Source organism: Eutrigla gurnardus (assembly GCF_963514095.1).
Source record: "Eutrigla gurnardus genome assembly, chromosome: 9".
In the NCBI taxonomy this organism is placed as follows: domain Eukaryota; kingdom Metazoa; phylum Chordata; class Actinopteri; order Perciformes; family Triglidae; genus Eutrigla; species Eutrigla gurnardus.
In genome coordinates, this window is record NC_139923.1 from 8,073,274 (window position 1) to 8,099,668 (window position 26,395).

Consider the following 26,395-nt stretch of genomic DNA (forward strand, 5'->3'; position numbering starts at 1 on the left):
CTCAGACATCACAGCAACAAACCACCAGCTGTGAAGTAAGCAGAAGAGGAAAAAAATAATCTGAGGGAATAAATGGTTGTTGCCAGATGTAGTTTTCGAGAATGCGCTCTGCTAATATTTCCATCTTCATTCTGATGACCAGACACATCTGCTCTCCAGAACATGACAGAAATCTCAATCAGACCTTTTTTTCTCTCTCTCCTGTGTATGACAGGATGCATGTGTACGAAGAGTGTGTTTGTGTGTGTGTGTGTGTGTGTGTGTTTGACCACACTCGCTTCTGCTGAGCGTAACTATCAATGTGAAGCCCTCGCTCAGCAACTTTAATGCTGCCTCTGCAAACAAAGGGGTCAGAGCTTCCAGTCATTTTTGTCCTCTCCACATCAATATGTGATGCTTCACTGGAGGCAATGAGAACCTGTCCAGATGTATGATCGGGATCTGTTTGTAAGGAAAGCGAGCATGCTCCCCGTGGACATCGGACACCTTTCGACTCCTGACAGCATCTTGGTGTGAAAACGGCGAGGCCTTAACGGCTCAATTCTGTATTGTACCCACTAAACCACCGAAGTCAGCTCTGGTTTATTACAGCTAATGCACCATCTGCTTCCCAGGGCGACTGCTCATTAAATATGGAGGAGATAAATAACATTTCTCACGTCTGCAGCTCTGAACCTGAAATGTGACCAGTGCTGGTGGGGGGTGTGGGGGGGACGACACAGGGCTGACAGCTTCTTCTTTATTTCAGACAGTCTGTGCAACACGGTGAATAATGTGTGTATAAGTTCTCCAACAGATTGCATCTTGACAGATATTTTGCATCTTCTGTAAAGACATCCAGCGAGCCTGTCACATTTATGTTCAGATTCAATCAATAAAAGGGAAAAGTTACCAATCAATACTTCCTCAAAGTATCCAGCTTTACTTTCACATAATCAAATCAAAGATCTACAATTATGAGATCTTGTGAAATCAAATGAAACCTTCCAATTCCATTCGTATCTGTATTCTGAAGGTTTTTACAGAGAGGTATATGAAATATAAAGATAGGTATGAAAATGTATTCCCGGAAACATACCGGAAATGTATTCTCTGGCTGGTGACAGTGAGATATTGAGTGAGATAAGTTTCTTCCCAATACGTCAATAAAATGAACATATTTTTAAGCTGGCTGAACCCAATATTCCTACTTTTCTTCAGGAAATGTATGCTAATGGTGTCATTTGCATATTTTAACATTTTTTTTGTAATGCAAAAAATGTTTTTTCTTAATGTAAGAAATCAACTGAGGAAGTTTCATGGTTGTCCTTCTTCACCCACGGAGCAATGAGGAGTTGGACACTCGGTAAGCGGACTTCATTTATATAATGCTGCATCATAAAATGGTCCATATAAGACCACCGGTTCTGGGAGCCTGACGTAACACGCTTCTATAAACTCACCAGTAATGCAAAGTAATCTCTTTTGTTTATCTTTTTCCTCAGACAATTAAATCCTCCATAACTGTCCCCGTGTATTACAAGGACGTATATGGGTGGGTGTGTAGATGTGTGAGCACAAAAGCAGAATAAAGAGCTCCTCCCTCGATGCTCATCGTTTTATCAAGCCGCCTGGAACACGATGCTCTATATAAGCACCTTTCTACCATCCAGCACCATATACTGTTTATTGTAAAGATAAATGGTGTGAATGCTTTCTATGGGGCCTTTTTTTCAAATAGTCTAGGAGAAACAACTGCAGTTCAGCTAAACTCTCTACATTGACTCGTCTCGTTCAAAACCAGTGGATAAATAATTCAACAAGCACACATACAGTAGGTTTCAAATACATGCTGGACTGCAGCGTTCTGGTGCTTCTGCCAGACAATAACTAAAGAGTTTTTAAGTTGCGTCCCTCTGCACAACCGCCATGGAACTGAGGAACACTGAGGTGCTACTGCTGTTTTTGAAGCTGCAACATTATTTGTTCAACCAGCCCAATTATTACATGTTTCATAATTGGATACGTCTAGAATATGGGGCTGACTTCAGACTGAATCTTAAACTTCCATTTCATTTATTATATTTTGTTTTGGTCCTTGTGGAGGTATTTCCATTGCAGGAGACAATGAAACAGAGCATGTTTTCTAAGGTTACAACCATAGTATAACCAGGTCAAAAGAAAATGGGATTTATTATCGTTGATTGGTGTCATGGTGACAGCACACACATCAGGGCCAGGAGGTGATGTCACAGCTCACCAGGATGAGATTGGATGCAGCTCTTGAGACGGCTGTCTGGCTAGTTCACTAGTTAATGTTGGAGTAATGTTGCTACTCCATGCTTGTCGTTTCTGCAAAACCTCACCTCCTTACGTTGGTTTGCTTTATAAGGAAGTGGGCCGCTACAGCGCTCACAGCCAGACACATAGAAATGACCATCCTGCTTCTTTAATGTGAATTATCCTCCTATTTGATTTCTGTGGTTACAACTGCTGCTTCGTTCCTTCACATAAAAGCAGGCAGAAACAAACGGGTCATAGACCTTTGCGGATTGGCATTTGTGTTTTTACCACATCAACCCACACGGGTCGCAAGAGGTGGGCTGGAGCACGACGTTGGACGTGATGCTGCAGGACTGGAACCATTTGTCATCGTGCAACACAGGGATGCAGGAATAAGAAGTGAACAGCAGCCTTCAGTTGAGTACAATCAGACATTGGAAGGTTGCAGCAACTGTTTTCTTACTATCACAACTTCAGTGCCAAATATTATTTATTTATTTCAATATTGTATTCATATTTTGTACTTGAAACTACAACGTAACCAGTGTGCATGTAGTAAAAAGCTTCTTCTCTGCTCCACATACAGTATTTACTCTGCAGTATTCCTGCGTGAAACCCCTAATCAAGATTTTGTGAGACCAGAATTTTAGTGCTTTTGAAGCATGTGAAGTACAGTGGCCTGATTCAGCCTGACGTCCAGGAGGCTTTCAGGCAATAAGGACTCCTGTTCCCTTCATGCTATGACTGTGCTGACTTTCTAATCAAAGCAGTTTGTGCTCCACAGTATGAAATGTATTAATCAGTGATGAGGTCCACTTAGCCCTGCATGGTTCTACCACAGATGTAGCCTCATTAGAAGCCAAGAAGAAAAAAATAGCTCATACACAATAGAACTCCCTTCAATTTATTTCAAATTCTTCTTTGATGAAAGCGAAATTCCGCTGGAAATCTCCTTTAAGTGGCAGTTAGCAAATGAGAGTGTTTACACATTGTGCATGAAATCAAAGTTGGAGTCCAAAGACTAGAAACCCAACGCGCTTGTTACGTCCACGAACGCCTGGATTTTATTGGTTAGGGTTAGAAACTACTTTCAAGTTTCAAGCTCTTTACTATTATCATTATGCACAATTAAAAACGCAGCAGTTCGCTGGCGATGAAATTATGGAATCCCACACTCCCTTCAACATTGCTCATTAAATATGTATAAAAAAAGAAAAATCAGAAAATGAGAATCTAAGACAGAATAGTACAAGTTAAAATAGGAATATAATACAAACAAACATACAATTATTAATCATTTTTAAATATTTAAAGTAATATAAATGTGTGCGGTATTTAAAATGATAGACTGAATGTAGACAGGAATGCATATGAGACGTAATACATAAATGTAGATGATGAGAGTTTGTAAACGGATCATTTCGTATAATATGGCTGTTTAATTTCAAAACATTCCCTGTTTTCTGATTCTCCATTCACCGTTGATGCTTGCACCAAAAAAAAGATTTCTTTAAGAATTCAAGGTAAAACTAATTTTGTAGCTGAAGTATTCCTTTAATGCAGCCTTGAAATATGCCTCGAAAGAGTTTGAGTATCCCTTGAGCCTCCGGGATCAAACTGGTATGCTTTCACACAGAAAAGCACACGTCATAACACACCAAGTCATTAGTCAGTTCTGCTGAGCAGCTGTCCAAATGTTCCTCCTCTGCACTTTCCTCCGAGGCGTTTCCACTCCGCCATGCCAAAGAGAATGCTGTGAGGTGAAAACAGCACCCTGGAGTTTCTTCCCCCTTTCTTCCCTCCAACACTGGGCACTTTGGAGAGCTCTTTGCAGATGGACACACGCTGTGCATTCTCCTCATAGAAAAACACCACCGGCTACATTTTGGGAGGCACACTGTACAGGCAGGGAGGCTTTACTGAGAGCTCACACAGCAAAAGGCTGCTGAAGTCAGCTTCTGGCACGATGAGACAAAGCTGACAACTCCTTATACACAAGGCTTTCACTGGCCAAGCCGCCGCTATCTCTCCATATCTGCCTTTGTCTTTTCACGTCTACTTCTCACAGTTACAGTGTGCTGCATGTCCTAACTGCCTCTATAATTCTCTGGAGCAAAGTAAAGAATCCCATGAATATTTTTATGAATAAATATACTATATTGAAGGCTGGTGCCTTGAACAAAGAAAACACATGTTTTGAAGACGTGCCTCCTTAGTGTTTTGTTGATTTATGATCTTAGAAGTCGTGTGTTACCATCCTCCAGCTTTATTGTGACTTTCAAGCGGCCATGCAGCCGTGACGACCCTTTGGCCCACCAACAGCTCCAGAGCTGGGTGACCCTAATTACAGTGTTGGCTTTGCTTCCAACCCGTCTCATTGGAAACCAGCCACAGCTTTAGTGACCCCGGCATACGAGCTGTTCCCAATGGAAAGCAATTTAATGCTTGGCTGCTCAAAGGACAAAATATATGCAGCACAAGAAATCCCTTAGATAAATTAGAGCGGGCGAGCGGACTCTGTGAGAGCCTTATCTGAGGCCCGATGAGCCAACTGTCACCTTAGAGTTGACATGAAACTGCAACGTGGCAGGAAGCAGTTGAATTCTGTCACCAAGCTGCAGACGTGGAATTTCATGTGGTGGGAAACTGCTGGGAGAAATCCATTGGTGTTGAGTAGCAGAGTTCCAGCACACTCAACCTGACCGGTTTAGGATTTTTGACTGTTGCTCCTTTTGACCAAATAGTCCCGGGAACAAGAGCCCATCAGACAGTTGGATGTGTCACAAAAGCAATAATCCTGTCTGCAAAGAAGAACCCCCCCCCCACACACACACACACACACACACAGGACCAGATCAATCTGAACCCATCAGGTATCGTTCTGAAGCAATAAGCCTCTGGTGGTGAGGGGCTATATTTCTGGGGTTCCAGTGTATCCAGCGGACTTCCTCTTCCTTTTCAGCGTGCTGCTCATTGTTCACAGTCCGATTAGCATTTCAGATGCGAGACTGGAGTTGGAGAGATGACGCGTACGACCAGAGTAGCCAGTTTACAGCACAATTTTAAACCAATAAAAAGCTAAATCATTGTTCGAAAACAGCCGACCAGTTCCCAGATTTCGCATTTTGGCCAATCTGTTCCTCACGGACCGTTTACCTGCATTCAACCTCAGCCTGCTCATGATTGGTCCATTCCAATCATCGTGCTTCAAACGAATAGCAGAACGCTATCTTGGTGGTTGAAGGAATGAAAGATGGAGGCTGACTGACAACTTTGAGAAAAATAAATATTTTAAATTGCTGCAAAGAAGCAGCGAATATCGTTAGCATAGTCATGAACTCACTTCCACTGTCACTGCACACATGTTGCTCAGTCTCAATCATCTCTGGCCCTTCCTGACATCTAACTAGGAAATAGCCCTCCTTCCCTTTGGGGGACTTTTTACCCTCGTTATTTTGTGATCACTCGTCACGACTGTTATTCTGTTAATATTTTGTCTATTTTCTGTCTTTGTGTTGGACGAACTTCAGATGGTGCTTCCTTAATCAACTGATTATGTGATTGCTCATTCATTTATTATGAAGTAAATTGTGTAGCAACTTCTTTCATTTCGTAGGTAATTTCAGAAAATTGTGATTTGTCTTGTTTTGTTCTAGTTGTTTTTTGCACTGATAAGCAAAAATTGCAAAGGTTCCTGAAAAAGTCCCTGCAGTATTAATAGAACAATTATGTTATGCTGTCATTGAGTTGAAATAGACAAAGTTAAAACATGTTCTTCGTTGGTAATTACTGTGGCAGTGCTAACAGAAAAAAAATGTCCTTTGAGGTACACTATGCAAGGGTGGTTGGGAAGCAAATCAGACTGGGTTGAGAGGTGCTTGGCTTGAGCTAAGACCATGATGACCTTTAGATTGAAACAATGTCCTGGGGAGTCAAACCCATTAAGCACAGTAACTGTACTGGAGAGAGCGCTGCACTGAGAATCCATCTCCTTAGATTAGCCGACAGCCAACAGGCCACCAGCTGAAGCCTGCCTCGGCGAAGTGACGCCTGTGACGCCTTGAAACAGCCGCAGCGATATAATCCCATTTGCCCTCCAAAGACCGAAAGGTGTGCCGTCTCAGACCAATTTAATTTGAACACAAAAAAAGAAGGAACACACACATCTTCCCTCCAGGTGCGGAGAGGAAATTGGAAAAGACAAGAGTGAACCGACGTTATACAGCAAAACCCTCTTTTTTTCGTCGGTGCTCTGACCTGACATTCTTTTCATCTGATTTACAGTTGCAGGCTTGTAACAAGAACCTAAGAAGTCACCTATGTAATATTTTTTTTTTCCAAATTATCTTACATTTTTTAAATTCTTCCTTATTTGTTTGAAACCCTTCAGACCTACGTATTATGTACTCTCATAATGGTTTGTAGTAAATATGTTGCATTTACCTCAGAAATCAGAAGTTGAAGGTGGAAATGTTGCCACGTCCAAGTTGACTGCGCTCCAGTAAGTTGGACACCTAATGGTGTGGTCTTTGTTCCTGGAGAGCATAGCTAGTATTTAGAGAACACAAGTGCAAGACGTTTGATTTTTTGTCCCATAAAACTAAAGATTGTTGCATTTTCTGCTGCAAGAACACATTGTTTGCCACCTTTCAAAGTACAGACGGTGCTTTCAATGACAGAAAGGAGATGGAAAAATGTGAGATAAAAGCCAGGACATGTTGAGAGTTGAGGGAACTCATGCCCACCAGACTGGAGCTAATGTTGCTCAGTTGTGCTTGCTAAGGATCGATACAGACTTTCCCGTCCCGAGTTAAATTTTTTCTAACTGAAAACCAACAAAAGGCCTCCTCCCTGCAACAACCACACAGAGAGCAGCACTGTGTCTGTAAATGATACCAAGCAATACCCTGCACTGGTGTTTGTTGTTGAGCGGTCGTGGCCCAGGTTTGTCTCTAAGTGCTGAGTATATTTACCCTCTATCCAGTGCCATACTTTGTCGCGCTCTGTGAAACAAGGTAGAATTCAATTACATGGTGGCCAAGGCCCTGACAAGAGCTCACTCTTGTTTCAATCACCCAGCAGGTGGATACGGGGGATGAGGAGAAGTGGCGCTCCAGTCGCCACACTGTGGACCACCGGAGGGCAATGAGGCCTGAAGAGGCACTCGGGAGGAGGTGGCCGGTGGTGTGGAAAGGACGTGTTGGAGCAGAAGTCTCGATCATCAACCGGGAGCATCGGCCTCGGTCAGTTAAGGGAACTATATTTTGAAACTAATAAAAGAAAGACAGCGAAGGACAGATAAGGTTGTTGACAACATGAGTTGGTGAAAATCTCCATGTTTTGGTCTCTGTTTACACTAAATACGATGTTTAAATGGTCCGCTGCAAGAAATGGAGGCAAAACAACATCTGTTTCAGTGTCTCCATTCCAAGGTTTAATGTCTTTTCATTATATCACCTTTTTTTTTCTCCCCTCCACAACAATTCTATAGTCTGTGAACACTTTAGGGAACTGTGAGCTGCGAGATGTGTACACTGCAGCCATCACACTGATGGCCCCCTCCAAGGACGCCGCCCGTGCCCAGTGCCGTCGAACTGCCTCCAATAAAGCAAACACCATCAATCATCATGATTGTCACACTTTTCATTGAGTTCATAATTTCCCTGTGAAAATGACTGCACATCCACGGCCGGGAAGACAATCTAAGGCACTAATCAACCATGTTATGAGTCCACATTGATAATTAATGGGCGGCGATGGCAGTGAGCGGGCGTCGCGGGAGCGGTGTAAACCTAGTTTGTGAAGCCCCATGTATTTCACCTTATTCCTTTCAATAACGTGATGTGTTTGTCGGCGTTCCTCGGGGGCCGGACTGTCTTTGGTGATTGAGCGTCGCCTTATCCTGGAGGAGGCCAGACCATTTAACTGCCATTCTCTTCAGGCTCCAACGAGAGCTCTGTTTGTATTTTGTGTGACCTGTCAGCCTCATTGTGTAAACAGCCCCGTAAATGATATTTATGGGTTAAACCTACAGAGGGATGCTGTGATGATAAGACGAACATAGCACAAGCTGCAGAGTGGCAGTGAGAAATATGGCAGGGAATTAAGTCAAGATTGCCACGTTAAAAGGGTCGTTTCTGCACCAACAACATTAACCTTATCAGACCTACTCACGTTCCGAGGGGAGTGAACCCGAAATACGGTTACAGCCTTACGGTTTGAAACTGTAATCAATATAAAAAAACGCCACTTTGTTACCTTTGGGCAATAACACTTGGTTAGGTTTAGTGAAAAAACAATGTCTTGGCTTAAAATGACCAAACAGTTTCCTGGGTGAAAGTCCTGTGTTCTCAGAATCTGCAACCACCTCCAGCCTACTTTCTCTCTGAACTAATTTAAAACATATTTGTGATAAGTCAAAACTCAATGTAATCCACAACAAGTTTATTTTCCCGGCATTTCTGGGACTTTTTCAAAATGTACAAAGCAGCAATATTGGTTAGTTCCCCAGTATTTCTATCCCTCCTTCTCTCCTTCGTGTCTAGCGCGAGTTATGCAAATAAACACAATTGATCCTGCAGTTAAACTTGCGCTTTCATCTAGGGCAATGCTGTTGGCTGTCTGGATGGGACGTTCGTTGTAAAAAAAAACAAATCTCAATAACCACGCAGCTTCATAAAACTACTCCGATACAACCGCACCGATCCCAAGTAACCCTGACGTTAACCATGGAGCCTAATAAGCCGCCAGTTGCAACATTAACCTGATAGACAAACATGTTACATCATCATTAATCAGCAGCTGCAGGATGAAGCTAAACAGTCTAGTGAGTCTACACCACATCAGTTCATGTAGCTGCCGATGTACTACAGCTGCTACGCCGTAACGTTAGTGAGTGTCCGGTGGAGGGGGTGTGACGGTGAGTATGAAGTCATCAGTAACGTTACAGCGTAAACGTAGTGGTGCAATCCGCTAGAAACAACTCTTGCTCAGCAACACTTAAGGTGGACTGACCTTTAAGGTGGACCAGTATTATTCTCCTTTAACAGAGACAATGGGAATTTTTCAGTTATAATTACACATGGTAAATCATTGTGATTAATCGTGATTAATCCACAGCTCCCCTGTGATTAATCCTTTGAAAGCCATACCTTTAACACAAGGTGAAACTGTGGTTAGTATTTGGTGTGAATTTGGCATAACACAGGTTTTAGATGTGTCTTTCTTTGTGGTGCATGAGGTTGTTAAAAGGCTCACTAGTGGAGTGAAACATGGACGTTTCCTTGTTCTGCTCGTGCTGCTGCTGGAGATCATTTGCTCAAGTGTGCATCATTAGCTCATCTCAGCAGTGAGTGTCTGGCCACGACAAAGATGTGAAGAAATGGTAACACCATTCTGAAGTAAATCTTGTCTTGATCTTGTTATTCTGTATTATTTGGGAACATTGTATGAGTCCTGCTCAGCCTGCCATTACTGAGCAGATGGTATGCTCCAGGTAGGCGAGGCTTCAGGAGGTATAATTATCTAGAAGGAGAGTAGGTTGCAGCTTTTTTTGTCTTTTTCTTTGCTTTGTTACATTTTAAATAGAGTTGATTTTGTTGTTTTTCTATTTTATTAACATTTTATATACACTATATTACCAAAAACATTCACTCAACCACCCAAATAATATAAATCAGGTGTTCCAATCACTTCCATGGCCACAGGTGTATAAAAGCGAACACCTCGGCATGCAGACTGTTTCTACCAGGGCCGGAGTGGGACTCATTTTCAGCCCTGGAGTTTCATACCTCAGACCGGCCCACTTTAGATCACAACCTATTATATTAAAATAATGTAATTATAACTTTACATGTTAAGCATACAATAGCGCACTGTTCTCTAAAGCCTTGTAATTCCGTGTATTTTTTCTAAAATAATTCCAATTCAGTGGAAGTAATGGTTGCTTCACAATGGGGATTTATTTCAACATGAGTGCACATCTCCACCATTATTCTTTGCAACACAACATCCTTTTCAACAAATTATAAAAAGAATAAATACAATATTACATATTAAATTTGAAAAAATAATAAAAGGTAATAATCTGTAATATATATATAAAATTATATTCTACTATTATATGATCGTTATAAGACGCTGTCACCGAGAATTTGCGCGCTGCCAGACGCTGTCACCGAGTGTGAGAGGAGAGTTGACGGAGAAAGATGGTGGTTGACCTAGTTTCAAAGTTTAAACTCGGTAATACCGGTGTTGACACGAGTGTATTACTCGGTGTGAAAACGTCCACAGCGCGGCAACCCTAGTACCATTGCATTTATGGCTATGACTGTGTACTAACTTCATTAAAATCAAGGCATTGCAATGTTTACAAATCGCTATACGTGGGTCTTTCTCAGAATCATTGAAAAACGTCCACACCGCAGACATATTAGCGCTTATCCAGACAAGCAAGCGTGTGCTGGCCGCGCTTTTTTGTTGTTTCGGTGATAAAAAGTATTTCGGCCGAGAACCGAAAATGCGCTTTTGGACCATTTTCGGCCAAAGATTTTCGGTGGCCGAAAATTCGGTGCATCCCTAGTTACAACGCCACGCAATTCTTTGACTTGATAGGCTAATTAATTCACTTGAACGGTGCAGGTAAAGTTGCATTTTGTTCATTATCTTGTCTTACCCGTTTCATCGTCTTCATTGGTCGTTTCAGACCGCAAGCACGTTTGAATGAAAAAGCTGCCGATTTTTGCACATTTGGCTGCATCTGTCTCCAGGGCTTTTCTCTTTTTAATCCTCGCTTTTTCTGCGCCACCCTTGCTCTTTTTATTTTCCGGTTTGGGTTATTATTTTCCTTGTACATCTGTGGTTGGAGCTAGGCAAACACCACTGAAGTGTGCGGACTAGTGCACGACACGTACGTTACGTCAGGCTGCGTCTGCGTCTGTTTCTTGTTGGTGGGCGTGCCCTTAACCTGCGTCCGCGTCCCAGTTTCATTGGCATGATCTAACAGACCGCCAGCTCCCTGATATGACCAGCGACAGCGGTAACAGCATACACGTGATACCCACTCCACTCAGTGCCATGACTGAACACCGGCAAAAAATAAATAAAAATAATAATTGAACACCGGCCCTCGCGGCCCAAAAGTCAGACCGGCCCACCGGGAATTGTCCCGGTCCTCCCGATTAGCCACTCCGGGCCTGGTTTCTACAAACATGTGAAAGAATGGGTCGCTCTCAGGAGCTCAGTGAATTCCAGCGTGGTTCTGTGATAGGATGCCACCTGTGGAACAAGTCCAGTCGTGACATTTCCTCACTCCTAAATATTCCAGTCAACTGTCAGTGGGATTAGAACAAAGTGGAAGAGATTTGGTACGACAGTAACTCAGCCAAGAAGTGGTAGACCACGTAAAATGACGGAGCGGGGTCAGAGGATGCTGAGGCACATAGTGCACAGAGGTCACCAACTTTCTGTAGAGTCAAAAACTTCCAAAACTTCCAAACTTCATGTGGCCTTCAGATTAGCTCAAGAACAGTGTAGAGAGCTTCATGGAATGGTTTCCATGGTGATCAGCTGCATCCAAGCCATACATCAGCAAGTGCAATGCAAAGCGTCGGATGCAGTGGTGTAAAGCACGCCGCCACTGGACTCTAGAGCAGTGGAGACGTTCTCTGGAGTGACAAATCACACTTCTCCATCTGGCAGTCTGATGGAAGAGTCTGGGTTTGGCGGTTGCCAGGACAACGGTACTTGTCTGACTGCATTGTGCCTAGGGCTGCAGCTATCGAATCTTTTTGTAATAGAGTAATCTACTGATTATTCCATTGATCAATCGAGTAATCGGATAGAAAATTTACATTGTATATAGTTCCCATATACAATGTTAATTAACACATTTGGTGATTGACTATAAACAGCAATAAAGATAAGAAAAAAAGAAACGAAAAAATAAAGATAAAGATAAATGAGGATTTTTTCCTTTATTTAAACCTCAAAACAAACAAGAAATCAAAATAACCTAAATTGTTTAAAAATAAACATAAAATAGGCGTCTTTGTTGATATTATAAACAGTGTTAAATGTTATTATCATGTCTGACTCCTCACTGCTCCGGTTTGTGGTGGCCTGACACTGAGACACTGCTCCGCCCACCACGCACCTGTCCCGGTACCGGTTGTGTTTCTGGTGCTTTTTTAACTACTCTGAACGACGACGCTCCGACAGTAAAGGCAGTGTTCCGAACCTGTTTCTGGCCGTACTGCATAATGTTGGCCGCCCACGGGGAACCGGGGACCGAATCAGACAACTGGTTCTTAAAACTACGCCCAACCAGACCGCCCGGTTTGCGACACCGGCTCGGGCGGAGACGTGTGAAACAGGAAACACCTCTTACGGGAGGTGTTACGGGCACAGAAACTTTCTGTACAAAAAAAACGATCAACAGTTGTCTTCATTTTTGACGCTCAAGTCACTCTACTTGACTACTTTTCCTCACAAACATTCAGCGAAGAAGAGACCGGGGTCAGAGCCAATCAGGGACCTAGGCCCACCCCTACTCGGCCTCTGATTGGCTCAGACAGTGGTGACTCATCTCTGTATGCTGCGGGGAAAAACATTACGCTACACACATAAACAGACCAGCTGAATGTTGTGAGCACCGGTGGGACCGAGGAACATATTTAGCCGCACTTCACTGATTTTTGGTCGCATGTGCGCCCAAAATGGTCGCACTCTGGAGTCCCGGCTTCCTCAAAAACGCTCCGTGTGGAACAATGATCCATGATAATTTTTTGTAATCTAGTAACTTGAGTAATCGTTTCAGCCCATCATCATTAAGCGTTTCAGCCGTTCATCTTTAATGACCACTTGTCTTGTTTCTCATTGTGCTCTTGCCTGGCTGCTCCAATGGGGCTCTAGTTGCCTTTCAGAGCCCTGATTGGTCGGTTGGTTTCCTGATTGGCCCAAGCTGCAGCTCATGTGGTCTGATGAACCTTACCGTGTTAAAAAGGCCATATTGAACTCTCTTTCCCTTTCTCCCAGCCTGGTGGCTGCACTCTGCTTTGTCTTGGGTTTATGTTGTTTTTATATTCCCGTGTGTTTTCGTTAGGAATGGATGAGACTGGCAGACATTTGTTTTTTCGGCTTTGTTCTGTAGTTTAAAGATTTAGGTCCATGACGTGGCTGGCCTGAATCCCTTATTTTTATTTCGAGGCAGTCCATCTGATCCTTTTGTTAACTTGGGTTCATGTTTTCATTTGTGTTTAGTCTAAATAGTTTTTTTTTTTAATTGTTTCCTTTTTATGTAATTTGTCTCCTGTGAATTTTGACCCGGTGGCCGTAACACACACACAAACCGAACATGCCATGTTATTCTATGTGACATTTGGTGGATTAAACATGAAAGAATATATATCTATATATCAAAGACAAAATGATCCAGCAACTTATGATGAATAGATAAATAATCATTTGAACACTTCGGGCATATAAAATGTGAGGAGTTAGTTTTCCTGTTTATGATATTCATTTATGGACTTTATTTGTGGACAAAATGAACAATGAGACTGTGTTCTGGGAACATGCCATGGGTCTTTCATGCAAACATAATCAGGAGATTAATCAACAATTGCTGGCTAGTTGAACCCGAGCAGACATGTATTCTCACTTTTACGTGACTCGAGGCGACACACAACATGCAGGTCTATGAGAGCCTGTATTTAACGTTAACTCATAGCACTGACTCTCAGAGTTACAACATTGTGCCTTTAAGACGGCAGTAACTTAAGGAACCTTCTGCAGCAAATACACCCATTTGTTCCTCCGTGGAGCATTTCAGGATTAGCATGGACGGATTCAACTTTATTTCTACTAATTGTTCTGTCTTGCACTTTTGTGTTTGGACTAGTTTCAACCAACGTGTGTGATCATGAGGAAACTCTCCCAGTGTATGTGATGCCATCAAATCAGCTCTCAGTTTGGAGATGGTGCATTTGTTTGAGCTTTTTACCCCCCAAAAGATATTTTGTTCCTTGTTTCCTTTGCAAACTGATTTAAACAGACAAAGAAACAAACATCTTGTGTGATATCAGAAGGCCATCAGAATGCAGGGAGCACAATCCAAGAGTATCAATTTGCACTGTTACCACAGAAACCCTTCTGAAGTGTGGCACATTGAACCGAGGTCAGATTGAAATGACTGGCTTTATGCTCCAGGCTTCCTACTTTGAGCATTGCTGCTGCCTTTTTTTTCTCTTCTTTTCTTTTTTTTTGCCACATTCAGAGTGATTGTCACATTCAGCGGGATTATTCAGTCACCCTCTTCTCAGAATCTTTTTCACTCACATTGGAGCTTTTGGGGGACTGATATAATTGTTTACATGGCAGCATGCTGGCATAGATCTCTGGGGAAAAAAAACTATTTGGGTTCCAATCATTTAATGGCAAATGCACTCTGTTTTAGCATATAAACCCCGTCAACCATAAACGCTGTTTCCTGCACAGTATGGACACACACCTCTGTATGCTGCCTATCGTCTTTCCCTTCCAATCTCCTCCCGGACTCTTTTCTATTCATGTATCAGTGCTTGGCTCTCGTCAGTGCATATCAGGTCTGGGCACAGGCTAATCATGCGTCCCACAGGCTCAGTAGGACTCCAGCAATCTGAGGGCACCGCATTACCCCAGACATGCTTTAGTGTTCCACAGCAGCCTGAATGCCATGTCCGCAGAGAGGGAGGGAGAGAAACTCCTGGCGTTTGGCCCGTCGTCTGCTTTCAGCAGGTTTATTGGCTGTGCAAGATCATTTTGCACCAAATATGGTGTCCTTTCGAAAGGCGCGGTCCGTCCAAAAATATTTTGGTTTGGAGCATGGAGGTCACAGCAACCTGATGGCTAAAGAATAAGTCTATAATTTCAGTTTGGAGCAGCAGTTGAGATTCCAGCAAGAGATCTAATGGGTAAATGTCAATTCAGACATGACTTTGCACTAAAAACCCCAACGTGTAGAAGCAGGACCGCATTAAAGTTTGATGAACTAGGTCATGAAATATGAAAGCGGTGATAAAGTGGATGTTAATAGGTTGCCTTTGGGTGGACCCAAGCCTGCAGGTGAGGTGAACCACCCTCCTGCAGAAATTACATAATAGAAACGTGAGTGTTTGGGTGAGTGTTTTTGTGTGTAACATGCTCACAATAAAACAAAACAGCATTTTTACTATTTGCAACAGATGGATTAGTAAAATGGGTAGTCATTATCCACTTACTGAGTTTTTATATTCAATAAAGTGCTCCAAATTCACATTACATACTAAACATGGATGCCAAAGTCACAAATGCAATAATACACAACTTGAATTGTGTCTTCACAACTAAAATGTCATCATTAATGTTTACTAAAGGATTTTATGTTGGGATTTTCTAGTAGGTCCCTTATTGCATCTAAAATGAAGTAGACATGCATCACATTAAATTATTTTTTTTATCTTGGCTACACTGAAAGGAATGCTGGGAAATCTGGGTACGGTTAAATCATGAGCTGAGATGACTTTGCCTTCATGTGGAATCCATCATAGTAATTCCTGCTGGTGAAACTTTTAGTTTATTAAATCAGTCATTTATGTCACTTATCGTGCATAAATGTCAATTATTTGCTTGTTTTGAAAAGTGAAGCCAATTCTAAAATGCCTTAAATTTGCAGTCTAACAGCCATCAGGGGGCGACTCCTCTTTGGTTGTATATGTGAAAATGACCCTACTTCTCTTTAGTTTTATAATCTCAGTAAACATTGTAAACATTCGTTTATGATCTCTAGTTTAAAGTCTTCTTCAATCCAGCATGATGTTCATTTCATAGATTATGCTCCATTTAGAGTCAAACAGACCAGAAAGCAGGGGACGTGTCCAAAAGTCAAGATGTTCACGACCAAATCCCCAACTAGAGACTTCAAAACTGTAATTCATAAACCAATGGGTGTCATCACTGTGACGACGTCCACTTGCTTTTATACAGCCAAAGGTTCCGATGTCCTTCTTTGTTATCATTGTAGATGGGATGTTTTTGGATTCTGTGCTATTAATTGGGCACAAAAAGCTTTTTGAATGTTGGGTAGCGTTTCTAGTGTTCCTCCCTAAAGCACCTGTAGCTTTAGGCTCCACGTCCCAGAAGTGTAAGCCAGTCATTCTGAAATGAGAGCATGAAGGGAACTGGATTAGCCCTAAATGTAAATTAAATGTCATGAAAATTAAAGCATCCATCCATCAAAGTATCCGTCCGTTTTCTCCGTTCATCCTGTGTTTCGCAGTGATGCGGAGCTGCATCTCATCAGAAACTGTAGCATGTCACCGCAACAGGTTGGCGAGTAATCTCACACACACACACACACACACACACAGCGCTTTCACAACAATTTGTGTCTCCGAGTCTGCAGCCGGGAACAAGGAGCTTCAGAGTTAAGCTGCTGATCATATATTTATTTTTTAGGAGGAAATAGAGTATTTGTAATCCTGTTAGGAGCCCATGTTCCCATTATTTTAAGAAATCGATTCCCTTATTACAGCACCGACATTTCTTTTACAACACTTATAGTGATTCAATCAATACTCGTATGGGTAGGAATGAAAACCTGACAGTATGACTCGGTGTGACTTCAAAGTAAAGGCATCATCGACTGTAATAATGGTAGCTCCTTTGGGCGCAGCGATCGTGGGCGATGGAAAAACATGTTTGTGTTGCTCTTTTGAGAGTGACAAGAGAAAGGCGGAACTTGAAAGGAGGCATCGAGTGCTAATGAGGCTTCTTTTAAGAACACAACGCTGTGAATAATTAACCAGCTTGTCTCCTGAAGTCTGGTAAATTCACCATTCTGAGTAGAAAATGGTCCTTGTGAAGCTGCTGCAATATTGTACGATTGTTGTGCTTGCTGTAAAGGTAAACCTCGACATTTTTGTAATAGCGCAACATAGGGCTGCACAAAAAATCGTTAAAAAATCGCGATCTCGATTCACACATACACGTGATCTCATTTCTACTAGGGTTGTAAACGATAAACCGATGCGACCGGATATTCGGTTCAACAAGTGAGAGATACGGCTGCATCGGTAGCAGCCTCCTCAATCGATACAAATTATCAATGAATTCCTAGATGAATCGGTTACGGAGTCATGGATCGGGTATCGCGAGACTTTGAAGCGGTTGGCGGCATTACACCAGCGTCTCTAAAACAACGCGAGAGCTGAAGCTGCCCGTGAAACGCCGTGGGTTGAGTTATAAACAAGGGACAACACGGAACATGGAGGAGGTGGAGGTGGAGAGGTGGGCGCAGCACAGGTAGGCGGCTGTGACGCTGCCGTGTGACCGCAGGCACTCCACGACCGCACGTGAGAGACGGACGGCTTTGAATGTCAATCGCTTGTGTCTAAACTTACGCCACAAGAGGCGGCCGCAGCACGGGTAGCGTCCACGACACTGTCCTGTGACCGCCATCCAACGATTCAGACAGAGTTTTTTTTTGGTAGATGTCTAAAAATAAATACATTGACATGTGATTTTGTTGTTCTGTTTTTTTTTTGCCAGTGCCATACAGCCACAATGTTTGGGGATATGTCGTATTTTACATATTTGAAAAGAAACTATTGTACTGTCACTTTCATATAATCGGCTTCTTTATTTTATAAAATATCTACAACAAATATTAACCGTAGAATCGAATCGTATCGTTCTTACACTGTATGGAATCGAATCGAATCGGTCTGTAATTAAAGGATATCGTTTTTGAATCGAATCGGTCTGTGATAAAGGATATCGTTTTTGAATCGAATCGTAACCTGTGTATCTAGATGCATATCGAACCGTTTATCACAAAGAGATGTGCAACCCTAATTTCTACACACAGCGATTCTGAAGCATTTTATATCTCGAGCTGCATCACAAAGCGCCACATTTTTGAAGCGCCCCCAAATGCAGCACTGCCGCTGCCTCCTCCCTCAACCTATGGTAAAGCGTCTTTACAACACGTGATTCAGTGGAGGAAGCCGCCTGCAGTTGAGTGTTTGGAAAGAGAGAAGGCAGCGGTGTTTACCCGCGTCCCATTCATTGCGCCGGGCTCGACTCGCCGCCTCGGGAACGCTCGCAAAATCTTCTAAACTGAATGTTGTCGATCTAAAATAAAGACGGATTCAGCAACTGCATAGCTTATTTCTCGCTTAAAATGTTTTCAGAAACACCTTTCGGTGAACTATTTTCGTAAAATAAGAGAGTTTCCAAACGAGCCGCCATGTTGGTCTGCGTGAACTCCGGAGCAGACAGGACAGCTGTGAAAGCGATCGTCCAATCAGGTGCAGCCATGAAGTGTGCGCGTGATTGTATGAAGGAGAGCGCCTGCCAATCATCCTCAGTGGCAGCCCACCAAGCGTGCAATCCTGGGAAGCGGCGTGTCCACTCGCGTTTAAAATCGCGTGTCCACAGAGAATTTTTTTTTTTTTACTTTTGTAAAAATTACGTATCTTCCAATGATAGAACTAGTACTATGCCTCTGCCAAAGCAACAAACGTTTTTTTGTTTTGTTAAAGTTCATCAGTGCAATAAACATTTTGTGGAAAAAAATCGTGCAAGAGAATCGTGATCTCAATTCTAAGCAAAAAAATCTTGATTCACATTTTTTCCAGAATCGTGCAGCCCTAGCGCAACATATAATAAATAATAGAAGCAAAGCAGGAGTGCACACGTATACACACATGCTCTGACATCCTGATTGTCACTCATCCATTGGTAAAACAGCAGAATGCCAGTAAAACAATCCATGCCTTTTGTATGTAAATGTCTCCATCGTTACAAACAGCACTTCATCGTCTGCGAACAGTGATGGTTTCGCAAATAAACCTCTAAAGAGGACAAGTTTCAAGGTAGAGATGGTTGGAAGAGATCCTGTGAGGTGCAAAATCCCTCGGACTCACTTTGTTGCCAGGCAACAGCAAACCGGTCCTTTTCCCCCCCTGCTGTCCAAAATAAATAAAGATAGAAGGAACACACAGCGAACCTCTTGAGTGGGGTTAAGTCACTGAGCAGACATCAACGAGTGTGGCTGCGAAGGCCGAGATATGTTTGTTTGGTAATTAGACTTTTTACTCTCCAGATTTAGAGAAACATACATCTGTGGATTTCAAAAGGTTTACTGGGTGAGAATAGGCTTACGTGAGTTTTAAACATAGATGAAGATAAAAATGTGAATTGGTTTATAGAATGTTGCATTGCTTAAATAAAAATATGAATTTATATTCTTCAAAAAATGACCGAGAGGTTCTCTGAACACTCAAAAGCGGTGATGTGATGTATGTATTTGCTTTGTCCTTCGTTTTCACAAAGAAGCCAACAGCCTCGTAACTAGGACTCCTTATCAAAGACGGCTGGCTTTATCTCATTAAAGCAGGCGAGAAAAGGGGGGGAGAAGCTGCGGTTCCAATGGGAAATGAAACAGTTTTGCCCGTATTTGCTTTGTTATTTACCTAGAACAGCTCAAATTAATTACTCGTCTTCCTCTCTCTATTCATTATTCTAGCTGTAAACACATTAGTCAAATGAAATGCCTCTGAGCACACCTGGCTTCCTTATCTCCCGCGCTGTAGACGACAGGGTGGTTTCGACTTTCCAACGTGCTGCAGGCAGAGCATTAAAGAAGCCCGGTGCCTTTTTATGGGATATGGTACCTGCCGCCCCCTCTACCGATAGCTGCCTCCCAGGAAGCCGTAATGTATGAGATTTGTCAGTGTCAATTTCCCGGCTAATCTCTCTGGTCCACCTCGCTGCTGCCTCCGCCGCCCATTCGTTCTGCTGTTCTGTCTCTACCTACTCGCGCTGCTCGGCATAGACACGAAGGCGACGGGAAGCCGGCGGATCGGAAATGCATCTGTGGCATCTGATGATGGGATGTGACCCCAAATGTGCAGCCAGCAGAGTTGATGAACACCAGGAAAAGGCACCAATAGGCCTTCCAAAACACTAAGATTGAACATTTATTATTCTGAATCAATCTATCTATCTATCTATCTATCTATCTATCTATCTATCTATCTATCTATCTATCTATCTATCTATCTATCCATCAGGGATGTGAAGGCTATGCTATAATTACTTTTTTCATTTTTGAAATATCCAAACTACGGCAGTGCAATTAATAGAATTTCAATTTCAACTTTGGATTCCAATGATTATGAAAAAAAGGATAATAGACATACAATGATTATTGTGCCACAATGTTTATGATTAAATTGTTTACGAAAGCATAACAACCTTCATGGATCTGGTCTCTTGATTTTGCTGTCAAAGTGCACCAGATTGATGCATTTCAATCAGGTCGGCCACAAAATGTTCACGTTTCCAGCGAGATCTCAATATAGGTGATTATGATTTTTGTCGATCGAGTCCAAGACTTTCTTTTTTAAAGGCTTGTTGTTAAAAGATTTGTTTTCCTTACAGATTTTGACAAATATTGTGTCTCCACAAATCCAAAAGCTATTTCATGCTGAAGACACTTCCTGTGCACATCTGAGCACAGCTCAGAAAATGCTTCAGTTATTAGAAAGAGAAATGTGTGAAAAATACAAATGAGCTGCTCAGTATGCAGTTCATCTCAAATCATTTTAAGATAGTGTTTGCATAGCATTATATTCAAAGTAGATTTAAACCTGGATTTACATGTTTTAATCCTGGGAAAGAAAGGGAAGATTATCAGTATAATTCTGCCGAAATATTATTAGTTAAATCTGTAATGGTTGGTTGTATCCTCTGTTGATGCTGTGAACATACATTTTGGCAGAAGGAAGGTAAAGCTGATAGATGTTTGTCATGTATATTTCCAAATGATAACGTTTGTTTGTTATTCTTTAAAAAAAATGTATCTAGAACATTTTCATGATATTTCAAAAGAAGTCATACAGGCCGACCAAGTTGACGAGGAATAGAAAATTCATCCTCATACTCATCTGACAAATAACAAGTGAGGTATAAATGCATAAATACAAGAACCCCCCCCCCCCATCCACAGAGAGCTGTCAGCAGTTAACCAGCCTCGGTGACATTCAACACCGCGTGTCAAACACAAAGGAGGGATAAACTGCTAATCAATAGAGAAAGGAAAATGCTTTTGTTACAAATGTATCGCCTCGGCTCCTGAAAAGCTAACGTGTCACTTTAACAATGTCAAAAAGCAGCATTACTCAAGAAAAAGGGGAAGTATTTATTTCAGCAGCAGCCGGGGATTTGGCAGGCGGCGAGGTGTAATTGGCCTTAAGTTCTGCAGTGAGCAAATGCAAATTTAGGCTACATTAAGAAAGCTGGTGTTCTCTTCTCATTACCGCGGGATGCTGGCGCGCTGAAAACGCTTCCTGGCCAATAACATCACTTAGTTCCCATCATTTTCTGGAAAATGGAGACCTTGACTCACAGTAGCTCCAGACTTCACAAGGTGACATTCAAACTTTTTCAATGAGAATGAGAAGTTGAAACGCTCCGTGAGCTGCAGGTGTGAGTGTGGATCTTGTTATTTTCAGGCTGCAACTCCTTTAATCTATTTTTTACTCATGTGCATTTTTAATGATGATCACACTCTTCTTCTTTCCCTCCATCTTATCTGCGGAGGTCTGCTTTTGCTGATGATACAAAGTCTGTGTTACACTTTTGGGAACTCCCATATTTGAATATTGTTCCCATCACAAATAATAATAATATTACAACTAATGATTCGTACTGAAATTAGCTCCCACTTTGATGTCTTCGCGTCGTCATGACATTATTTCTGTAAATATGCAGCATAGTGAAGCGAAATGCTTTTCTGTCTCTGTGGGTGAACCGCAATTGGTCTTTAAAGGGCAAATAGAAATAAATAAGTATGATTGTATTTCTCTCTCTCTCTCTCTCTCTCTCTCTCTCTCTCTGTGTGTGTGTGTGTGTGTGTGTGTGTGTGTGTGTGTGTGTGTGTGTGTGTGATTCCTGAAAATAGGAATCGTTGTGTTGACATTACCTTAGAATGACTGGATTATATCTACAAGTGATTAATGTAAGTAGTAACGTGAGTCACAGGAACTCAGACACCCAATGAGAAATCCTCCAATGGAACACATCTCAGTCAGAATCACTAGTGTGAAAGTCAATCTACCCGGACTTCACGAAGAAGCCGTTGTTTGATGTTTCATAAGAATAAAAGTGTGATTTTTAAACCTTCAACTAAACTGCATTTAATTAAATCAATACAAACTAGAAAAACGAGTTCTGCATAAAGATTGATGTCCAAACACGTTGCCATTATCAGGTAGATTAGTTAGGGTCAACAATCCCTGAAAGTTATCATCTCCGCACACAAGTTATTCAGGAAAACATTTTTAAAAGCCCCAAAAACTTGACTTGACTTGACTTGAAAACTTTCAATTTGCCAAAGAAGCATGGGTTTGTCACCATCAGCCACGGCCGGGGTTCGCGTTTGCCATTGTTTACCTGGAAGTCATGGAGGTCAGAAGTTGGATATTTCAACTGAGGAAAATCCAACTCTTAGTTGGAACCCAGCTTTCAGAGTATCGGTTGTCGTGACGACCGTGTGGCTACAGATATTAGTGGTTTTCTCTCCTCGTCTGACTCTCAGCAGGACAGCGGATGTTGAGTTTTTACACAACATGTTGAAGTTTTCTCTAACATGAAAGTGTGGAGTTTTAAACAAAGCAGCTCAGTGGTGAGGAAGAGAGAGAGCAAGTGTGTGTGTGTGTGTGTGTGTGTGTGTGTGTGTGTGTGTGTTGCGTTCTTTCACACTCACCTTGACATTTATTATGTATCTGGCCGCCTTCCATTCAGACCTGCAGGGACTCGGGCTGCGTATGTCCGGACTCACTGCGGCGCGTCAACTACAAAACACAAAGGACGCCAACGTGACAAAAGGTTCTGAGATCTGAACAATACATCATTATAGGGCTGACGGATATCCTGACGTGCTTTTTAACAGAAATGAGCTGCTGAGTATTCGGCTCCTCTCAATGAATAACTTCAAGTTATTGTTCGCAGAGTGATATTCTCTAGCGTTGGTTTTCACCAGAACACTCACGGGTAGGAGGCCGGTGAGGGATCATGTCATTGCACTAGCTAGGCATTTCTTCGAGAAGAAAATGCTTCTTTTCATTCATTTGTCAACAAATTCAAACATTTTTTAATGAGAAATAAACATCACTTCAAGTATCACGAAGTCGGGTGCAAATTAATATATACATATACATGTATTACTGAAGAAACTAATTGTTACTTTTTGTGCTTGGTTGTATCATTTGTTGATGCAGAAGCTACTCATTTAATAATGTTGTATGTTTTATTGTTTTGATTAATGTAAACTGAACAAGAGTTACTAATACATGGTTCATATGTTTTTCTTTAAATTATGATTTCTTTTTTAATATTCTGAATGGCTCAGTAAGCAGCGTGACACTGGAAACCTCCGTGCTTGTCCAGACTCGCAGACAGATTTTGGACCATAATCCTGAACGCAGTCCAGATTCCATAATCATAATCATGTTGCGATGAAGGCTGTGAGAGGGTCCCGGGCTTGATTCCTGGATCGGGTTCCTTCTGTGTGCAGTTTGAGGACTATAAATGTCCTTAGGTGTGAATGGTTGTCTGTCTCTACATGTCGGCCCTGTGATAGAGTGGTTGCCTGTCTGTCTCTACATGTCTCCCTGTGATAGACTGGTTACCTGTCTGTCTCTACATGTCGGCCCTGTGATAGACTGGTTACCTGTCTGTCTCGCATGTCGGCCCTGTGATAGACTGGTTACCTGTCTGTCTCTACATGTCGGCCCTGTGATAGACTGGTTACCTGTCTGTCTCTACATGTCGGCCCTGTGATAGACTGGTTACCTGTCTGTCTCTACATGTCGGCCCTGTGATAGACTGGTTACCTGTCTGTCTCTACATGTCGGCCCTGTGATAGACTGGTTACCTGTCTGTCTCTACATGTCGGCCCTGTGATAGACTTGTTACCTGTCTGTCTCTACATGTCGGCCCTGTGATAGACTGGTTACCTGTCTGTCTCTACATGTCGGCCCTGTGATAGACTGGTTACCTGTCTGTCTCTACATGTCTCCCTGTGATAGACTGGTTACCTGTCTGTCTCTACATGTCAGCCCTGTGATAGACTGGTTACCTGTCTGTCTCTACATGTCGGCCCTGTGATAGACTGGTTACCTGTCTGTCTCTACATGTCGGCCCTGTGATAGACTGGTTACCTGTCTGTCTCTACATGTCGGCCCTGTGATAGACTGGTTACCTGTCTGTCTCTACATGTCTCCCTGTGATAGACTGGTTACCTGTCTGTCTCTACATGTCTCCCTGTGATAGACTGGTTACCTGTCTGTCTCTACATGTCTCCCTGGGATAGACTGGTTACCTGCCTGTCTCTACATGTCAGCCCTGTGATAGACTGGTTACCTGTCTGTCTCTACATGTCATCCCTGTGATAGACTGGTTACCTGTCTGTCTCTACATGTTGGCCCTGTGATAGACTGGTTACCTGTCTGTCTCTACATGTCTCCCTGTGATAGACTGGTTACCTGTCTGTCTCTACATGTCGGCCCTGTGATAGACTGGTTACTTGTCTGTCTCTACATGTCTCCCTGTGATAGACTGGTTACCTGTCTGTCTCTACATGTTAGCCCTGTGATTGACTGGTTACCTGTCTGTCTCTACATGTCGGCCCTGTGATAGACTGGTTACCTGTCTGTCTCTACATGTCAGCCCTGTGATAGACTGGTTACCTGTCTGTCTCTACATGTTAGCCCTGTGATTGACTGGTTACCTGTCTGTCTCTACATGTCGGCCCTGTGATAGACTGGTTACCTGTCTGTCTCTACATGTCGGCCCTGTGATAGACTGGTTACCTGTCTGTCTCTACATGTCGGCCCTGTGATAGACTGGTTACCTGTCTGTCTCTACATGTCTCCCTGTGATAGACTGGTTACCTGTCTGTCTCTACATGTCTCCCTGTGATAGACTGGTTACCTGTCTGTCTCTACATGTCTCCCTGGGATAGACTGGTTACCTGCCTGTCTCTACATGTCAGCCCTGTGATAGACTGGTTACCTGTCTGTCTCTACATGTCATCCCTGTGATAGACTGGTTACCTGTCTGTCTCTACATGTTGGCCCTGTGATAGACTGGTTACCTGTCTGTCTCTACATGTCTCCCTGTGATAGACTGGTTACCTGTCTGTCTCTACATGTCGGCCCTGTGATAGACTGGTTACTTGTCTGTCTCTACATGTCTCCCTGTGATAGACTGGTTACCTGTCTGTCTCTACATGTTAGCCCTGTGATTGACTGGTTACCTGTCTGTCTCTACATGTCGGCCCTGTGATAGACTGGTTACCTGTCTGTCTCTACATGTCAGCCCTGTGATAGACTGGTTACCTGTCTGTCTCTACATGTCATAGTGACTGTTGCCTTCCATTTAAATATGAAATGAAACTGAATGCATTAATCACCCAGCAGGTTAACATCTGCACCTTTCTAAAGCACTAAGTAAAAAAACTCTTATCTTCTGTGTTGTCAGAGGACAAACTAGCTCAACTGTTGAATGTTGCACTGAAATGAGGCTTTGATATTATCTTCATATATACATATATATATATATATATATATATATATATATATATATATATATATGTACGTTAGAAGTTATTACAGCTCAGTGCTGTCTATAATATCTGACCTGCCGATCTGATTCCTTCAGCTGAGGACAAATTGTGATTAAAGTGACTTCAGTTCATCAGCTCCTCGCTGAGAATGAACAGTGTGTCCTTTCAAAGAAACGTGTCCAAAAAACCCTAAAATCCTTTCAGAATAGTGATGTGTTTTATGCCCCCGCTTTGAAAATCTTTCTCCGCACGGATTTATTTCCCACTAAGCATAAGGCCATCAATTCGCCGCGTGTGACATTACGGCTCGTTCGAAGCTGTCTGGGGAGAAATTATCGCGCTCGATGATGTCGATGAGTTAAACCCATAGAACAGATGCATGGCTGATGTTGAATTCACATCTCAGTGAAATATTTCACTGCAAAAGCACCGCAATCCCCCCGGAGATGGATCATGATCCGCCGAATTCTGGAAATCCTCTAT